The sequence below is a fragment of the Carcharodon carcharias genome, chromosome 19, assembly GCF_017639515.1.
Source record: "Carcharodon carcharias isolate sCarCar2 chromosome 19, sCarCar2.pri, whole genome shotgun sequence".
Classification (NCBI taxonomy): domain Eukaryota; kingdom Metazoa; phylum Chordata; class Chondrichthyes; order Lamniformes; family Lamnidae; genus Carcharodon; species Carcharodon carcharias.
The window spans coordinates 71175808-71183257 of NC_054485.1; the positions used below are offsets into that span (position 1 = coordinate 71175808).

Consider the following 7450-nt stretch of genomic DNA (forward strand, 5'->3'; position numbering starts at 1 on the left):
TCTTGGGTTTGTCTCACAACAAAGACCATGTCGGAGGCTCCTTTGGAAGGTCTGAAGCCAAGTCAAAGTTCTAAGTGATGCCTGTATCACTCGATCCATGTGGGGGACTGATGCCTGCTGGACAGATCATCGACTTGTTCGATCAGTGATGAACATCCAGCCAGCACCAAGACATCACAAGGCCCAGAAGTCCAAGAGGAAGTAGGTCAATGTCTCAGGCCTAAAACATCCCAACCGGAGAGAGCAATTCCAAGTGTGGCTCATGACCAATGTGGAAAATCTTCACGCATCCAACTCAATTCCTGAACAGTGGGATCAAATAAAGTCAGCTTTCGTAAACTCCTGCGCCCAGAGCATTGGGGTTGAGCTTCATCATCACCAGGCCTGGTTCAATGAATGTGACGCTCAAATAAGTGATGCCCAGAACAAAAACGATCAGCCTTCATTGCCTGATACAGCACCCAAGGTCCCAACTCAAGAAGGCAGCATTTCAACATCTCAAGGCTGATGCTCAATGGCAATTCCGGAAGATAAAGAATATGTGGGAAGAGAAAGCCTGAGAGATCCAACAATATGCTGATCATCATGACATACAAATCTTTTTTCGGATTGTGACTGCAATAGCTTCTCCAAATTACTTTGACACTTGTCTGGAAGGTAACTCAATATTACATTTAAACTTTCAGCGACTTGCTTATTATCCAATTTGATTAGAGGAAAATAAATTTCAGAATCATTCATTTCTACATCTTTCTCTTTATCAACACCACTAAGACCATCTTTTGGTCTTCTTCCCTGTCAAAGTGCTTTTTAAGCATGTTTGCACAACATGCCCTCTGCTTCTTTCTTCTGTCTGGAGTATTTGTCAAATAATTTACTTCACTCAGCTTCTTTTCAATCCTGTGAGGCTCACTAAACCTTGCCTTTATCGAGTCACCCAGTGCTGGTAACAGAACTGGCACTTTTTCCCCAACAACAAAACCATGAGCTGTAGCTTTCCTATCTGCCTTCACTTTCATTACTTGTTGTGATATCTTTAAATGTTCCCTAGTTAACTCACATGCTCTGTCTAATCTTTCGTTAAAGTTTGATGCGTAATCCAGGAGTGAAGTTTCTGAATTCTGACCCACCAATTTCTCATGAATAAATTTCAGTGGTCCCCTTACCTCATGACCATATACTACTTCGAAAGGACTAAATCCAGTCAAAGCATTAGGAGCATCCCTAATAGCAAATGACAAGAATGGAATTCCGCTGTCCTAATCCTGTGGATAGTCCTGACTATATGCCCTCATCATAGTTTTTTACAGTTTGATGCCATCTTTCCAAAGCCCCTTGTGACTCAGGATGGTAAGTTGTTGACTTAAACTGTTTTATCCCCAAATTGTTCATTACTTCCTTAAGCAGCTGTGACTTGAAATTTGAACCTTGATTTGATTGTATTTCTTTTGGTAAACCATAGCTTGTAAACGATTTAGTCAACTCCTCCACAATTCTCTTGGTTGAAATATTTCTCAAAGGTATCACTTCAGGAAACCTTGTAGACATATCCATTATGGACTGCAAGTACTGATTTCCACTCTTAGTCTTAGCGAGGGGTTCTACACAATCAATCATGACCCAAGTTAAAGGTTCTTCAAATGCTGGAATTGGAATTAAAAGTGCTGACTTAATCACTGCTTATGATTTCCCTATCACCTGACATGTGTGACATGTTCTACATAATTTGACTACACCTCTATGCAATCCAGGCCAATAAAAATGCTTTCATATTTTTGCCTATGTCTTATTCCTAAATGTCCTCCCATTGGAATTTCATGAGCTATTCTCAGGATCTCATTTCTATATCCAAATGGTATAACAATCTTATGCACTTCCCTCCAGCTTTGATTTGCTGAAACATGATAAGGCTGTCATTTGCTCAATAAAATATTGCCCTTAAGGTAATAACATTCTGGAATGCATTCTGCCTCTGCTTCTGAGAAAGATATCTGATAAAACTTTCCTATTTGCGTATCCTTCTTCTGTAACTCTACCAACTGCCTTGAGCTAAATACTTCAGCTGCATTGTCCTCCATTCTTTCTTCCCGAACAATCTTAGCAAAAAGCATCAGCTAATTGGACTTAGACACCTTTGCCCTGCCTTTAAACTTCCTGTTTTTCCTGTTTTCAATCTGTGAGCCTGTTATCACAAAATCTAGAAACAATCCAGGATGCTCTCTCTCTGCAACACCTCTGTAGAAAACACCTCTAAAGGTGGCTCATATACACATCTGTGACCCAGCTATATCATTATCTAAAATTAGTTGGCAATTTTTTTAGAATGGGCAATCTTTCCAATACTCCAACAATCACCTCACCTGTTTTCCACTTACTCTTTAACTTTACATTCCATAATGGAATAGATTTAGCATCTCCACGAACCCCAATTATTATTGCCTGTTGCTGCAATATTTCCTCTAAATAATGAATATCACTATCCCACAACATTAGGGATTGACTGGCCCATGTGTCTCTTAAAATTTTAACATCTTTACCTACTCCACCCTGTACACATGGAAAGACTTCTTCTTCACATATAAAATCTTTAAACATTTCTGCAACTTGCTCCTCGGAACTCCCTTGGGTTAATTGTGAATGCATTCCCACTTCTTTACCTATCACTGATTCTTTGTGTTATCTGTACATAAACCACTGTGCCTGTGCCTGAACCTCAAAACCCACAGTACTTTCACTTCCAGAAATTTTATGTACCCCAGTAATCCCAACAGATTTTCCCTGTAATTTCCAACACACTGACTTCGTGTGTCCAACTTTATTACAATGAAAGCACCTCAATTTTCAAGTGTCACTTCTACCCTCAGCACGTTCCATTTTATTCTGAGAAAAAATTCCTGGGAATTTCCACCTACTCCTCCTCTTCCCTGACTACCCGCTTTCTCACTTTCTATCTAGCTCCAATTTAAAAGGGTGACGATAAAATGTTTAGATCTATGAACTGACTCATAATATTCGTATCCCTTGGAGAACTCGGTCTCTCACATATTCCTTCCAATTTCAAATGCTGTGCTATACCTTCAATTATGTCTGATTTCCTTACCCCTGCAGGTAATCCTGATCGTAACTTTTCTACCAATTCCATTAACTTTGCTCTATTTGTCATTTATAAACCAACCAAAGTTATAACTTCAACTCCCAGACATGCCTTAGCAACTGTCAAAGCCATATTGCAGTCTCACCACTTTAAAAAAAAATAACCTTACACGAACTCCTGAATTCAAAGTGCTTCTCATACTCGTAACATTAAGAATCACCAATCCCAAACCAATTAAGGAATTTCAAATATATCCCACAAATAACCCAATTTGTTGTAGCACAGCGGATGGTAAATGCCGAGCTGCTCAAATCCCAGAAGGAAACTTGAAACAGCTGCCATAATTGTTTTGTAAAGTGTATTTTATTACGAGATGCATGCTTCGAATTCAGTAGTAATAAGTCCATTGAGACTCAGAGCTTTGTTACAAAACTAAATTAAACATTAATAAAAGAAAAGATTTTAAGCACATATACAGTTCTACAAATTACTACTATAACTCCTAACTCCTCTAATTAATCTAACTCCTAGTTACACATCTGTTAAGGCAACAGTAAAAATAGATTTCAACAGACCCAGGCAAAGCACATAATACCCTGGACAGGGATATTCAAAGTGAGTTTTCTCAGCTTTGGTTCCTGTAGACAGCAACTTGATGCACAGAGGCTGGAAGCTTTTCACACTTGTTTTAGATTTTAGAATGCATTCTCCTTACACATAACCTCATCTCCTTTATACATGTTTCTCCCTTTTAATGTAAATTCCAATGTTCCAATGTGTCTTTGCAACTTTACTTTTCTCACAATATAAAATCTTTCATAATACTCATATTATCAGTATCCTTTGGGAATAACACTGTTTGACTTAGCTTGTTATGCCAGGTGTAACATCTTACCATCTCTTTGAAATTCAAACTAACCTAATTTATTTAAAAATGCAAATGTTCCTCACACCTCAGATTCTAAAACTTCAGCCATGTTTATATATTTAGCATTTCAAACCTAACTCAAAAGCTCGAGACCAGCTGCCTCCAATTCAATTAAATTCCACCACCCAACCACACACATCCACACAGAAACTAATCCAAACCCCACTACCTTTACAATAAATCACAATATTATGAAAATTATTAATATTTTCATGACACTTGTCACGCACCTCACAACTGAATGGTTTCTCAGCAGTGTGGATCCACTGGTGCTTCAGGAGATCAGAGGATTAGTCACAAATATTGCACCTGAAGAGTTTCTGCTGGTGTCAGTCAAAGTTATCAAGAAAGATTTACCAAACAACTCACAATTGGTGGGTTACTCCTTTATGCAAATAGGCTGGTGTACGCATAGGTTTGCTAACTGTGAAGACTTGGTCACACCTGAAGAGCTTCTCCCCTGAGTGCATCTTCTGGTGTCTCAGGAGATGAATCCCATGTGGGTTTGCTGATGTTCCAGGTGGTGTGCAGGCTTAATAATTAACACCAACAGGTTTTCTCCCCTGTGTGAGTGCATTGATGGACCAGATCTGCTGACTGTGTGAAAGCCTTGTCACACACCTCAAGGTTTTCTCCTGTGTCAATCCTCCAATGGACCAAGAGGCTCATTAACTGTGAGAATGATTTGTCCCGCATCTCACATGTGAATGGTTTCTCCTGTGTGAATGCATTGGTGGTTGCGGAGGGACGTTAAATGTGAGAATGACTTATGGCACACCTTGCATATGAGCGGTTTCTCACCTGTGTGAACGCGGTGGTGAGTGCGGAGGTTCGATAACTGCATGAAAGATTTGTCACACACCTTGCACGTGAATGGTTTCTCCCCAGTGTGAATGCGCTGGTGGTTGTGGAGGCTCACTAACTGTGAGAATGGTTTGTCGCACACGTTGCATGTGAATGGTTTCTCTCCCGTGTGAATGCGATGGTGTGCGTGGAGGTTTGATGAATTTAAGAACGATTTGTTGCACACCTCGCATGTAAATGGTTTCTCTCCAGTATGTTTGTGTTGGTGCATGAGGAATTGCAATGAATTCGAGAATGACTTGTTGCAGAATGTGCATGTGAATGGTTTTTCCCCTGTGTGACTGCGTTGGTGTACGCGGAGGCTTGATGACTGTGAGAATGACTTGTCGCACACCTCGCATGTGAATGGTTTCTCCCCTGTGTGAACGCGTTGGTGTACGCGGAGGCTCACTAACTGTGAGAATGATTTGTTGCACACCTTGCATGTGAATGGTTTCTCCCCTGTGTGAATGTGTTGGTGTAGATGGAGGGACGATGAGTTCAAGAATGATTTGCTGCACACGTTACACATGAATGGTTTCTCCCCTGTGTGAACGTGTTGGTGCATGCGGAGGCTCGTTAACTGGGAGAACGACTTGTCGCACACCTTGCAAGTGAATGGTTTCTCCCCTGTGTGAATGCGTTGGTGTTGGTGGAGGCTTGTTAACTGCAAGAATGACTTATCACACACCTTGCATGTGAATGGTTTCTCCCCTGTGTGAATGCGTTGGTGTATGTGGAAGTGCGTTAACTGCGAGAATGACTTGTCGCACACCTCACATGTGAATGGTTTCTGCCCTGTGTGACTACGTTGGTGTACACGGAGGTGTGCTGAGAGAATGACTTGTCGCACCACTCGCATGTAAATGGCTTCTCCCCTGTGTGAAGGCGTTGGTGCTGATGGAGGGATGATGAGTTCAAGAATGACTTGTTGCACACGTCACACTTGAATGGTCTCTCCCCACTGTGTATGTTCTGATGCATGAGGAATTGCGATGAACTCGGGAATGACTTGTTGCATAATCCACATGGGAATGGTTTCTCCCCTGTGTGAATGTGTTGGTGTACACGAAGGGTCGATGACTGCAAGAATGACATGTCACACACCTTGCACGTGAATAGTTTCTCCCCGGTGTGACTGCGATGGTGTATGCGGAGGTTCGCTAACCGTGAGAATGACTTGTCACACACCTTACATGTGAATGGCTTCTCTCCATTATGAATGCGTTGATGTTTGTGGAGGGTCGACGCCTCAAAGAATGATTTGTTGCACACTTCACAGAGAAACCGTGGTTTCTCCCTGGTCTGAATTTGTTGGTATACGTGGAGGGAAAATGACCTTGAGAATGATTTGTCATACACTTCGCACATAAATGGTTTCTCGCCTGTGTGAATATTCTGGTGCCTTAGGAGATCAGACGACTGTGTAAAAGCCATCTCATAAACGTCACACCAGAAGGGTTTGTCCCCGGTGTGACTCTTCACATGTCTCAGGATGTTCGAAGACACCAAAAAAGCTTTATCTCAACCCTCACACTTGAAGGGTTTCTCTTCTATATAAATCCCCTTGTGTTCATAGTGGTGACAACAGTTCTACCTTGTGTCTCAGCAGATTGTGAGAGCCTGCGGAACCCTCTGCTCGCAGCTCACACTTGAACAGCCTCTCACCTGTAGGGATGAGTGAATGGTTCAAGAGGCTCCATGAATGATTGAAGCTCTCACCACACTTAGGCCTACTCACACTTCTTCCCAGTCTCACCCTGACTGATCACCCACAGCCGAACCTTCAGAAAGGTTGGTTCTGATGGAAGGCTCCACACCACTGATCAGTTTCAGATCTGATGAAATGTCAAAACTCCCCTCACCCAACCGATTTCCAGATGATGGTGTGACTGCCCAAACTTCTGTGTTTGGCAATGCTGTTACGGGACTGGATGTCTTCCCACAGTTGTGCAGTTGTGGATGATGGTCAGGATCTATCTGCAGTGTCTATCCTCTCTGTATTCTCTTGTGGAGTATGGTGCAATCCTTCTGTAAAACAAGAAAAGGAAACATGATTTCCTCCAATTCCCTCTCCTCCTTTGCTAAAGGGGCTGACTCCTCAGTTAGAGAGCATTCCACAGTGAGTGCCAGTCTGCTATTCCCGTGTGGGAGGATCAGATACAAGTCCTTTCTTTTTCCTCACTTGACTGTAACAAATTCTGTTTCCAGCAGGGACACTGGATAGTGACCAGGAGCAGACAACGTGGTCCCAGGGACCGTGAGGACAATGGAAAAGACAGTCGGGGGAATGTAAAATGGGCTATCAATTCACTTTGAGCTCGAGTCGTGTTGGCGAAGACCAGTTTTACCCTTAGAATATGTGTTTAATATCAATAACAGTCAGGAGAAATGTTAATTCAATGGCAATTTTGAAATCTATCCCCTTGTTTTTCTAAATTATTTGGAGAAAACACACTGGAAAGGAAGTGCAAGAAGTGAAGGAAAATATTGCTTCAGTGTAGCTGATTGAAGGGTTCTGATTTATCCTGGGAAATTAGATACATTGCACTCGTTCAGACTGCACATCCCAAATTCAGCTATCA

At 41.9% G+C, this 7450-nt stretch overlaps 1 pseudogene; it reads right to left on the bottom strand.

The window, feature by feature from the left end:
- Nucleotides 1–4719: 4719 nt before the first annotated feature.
- Nucleotides 4720–6302, bottom strand: LOC121291221 (annotated as a pseudogene).
- Nucleotides 6303–7450: the final 1148 nt, after the last annotated feature.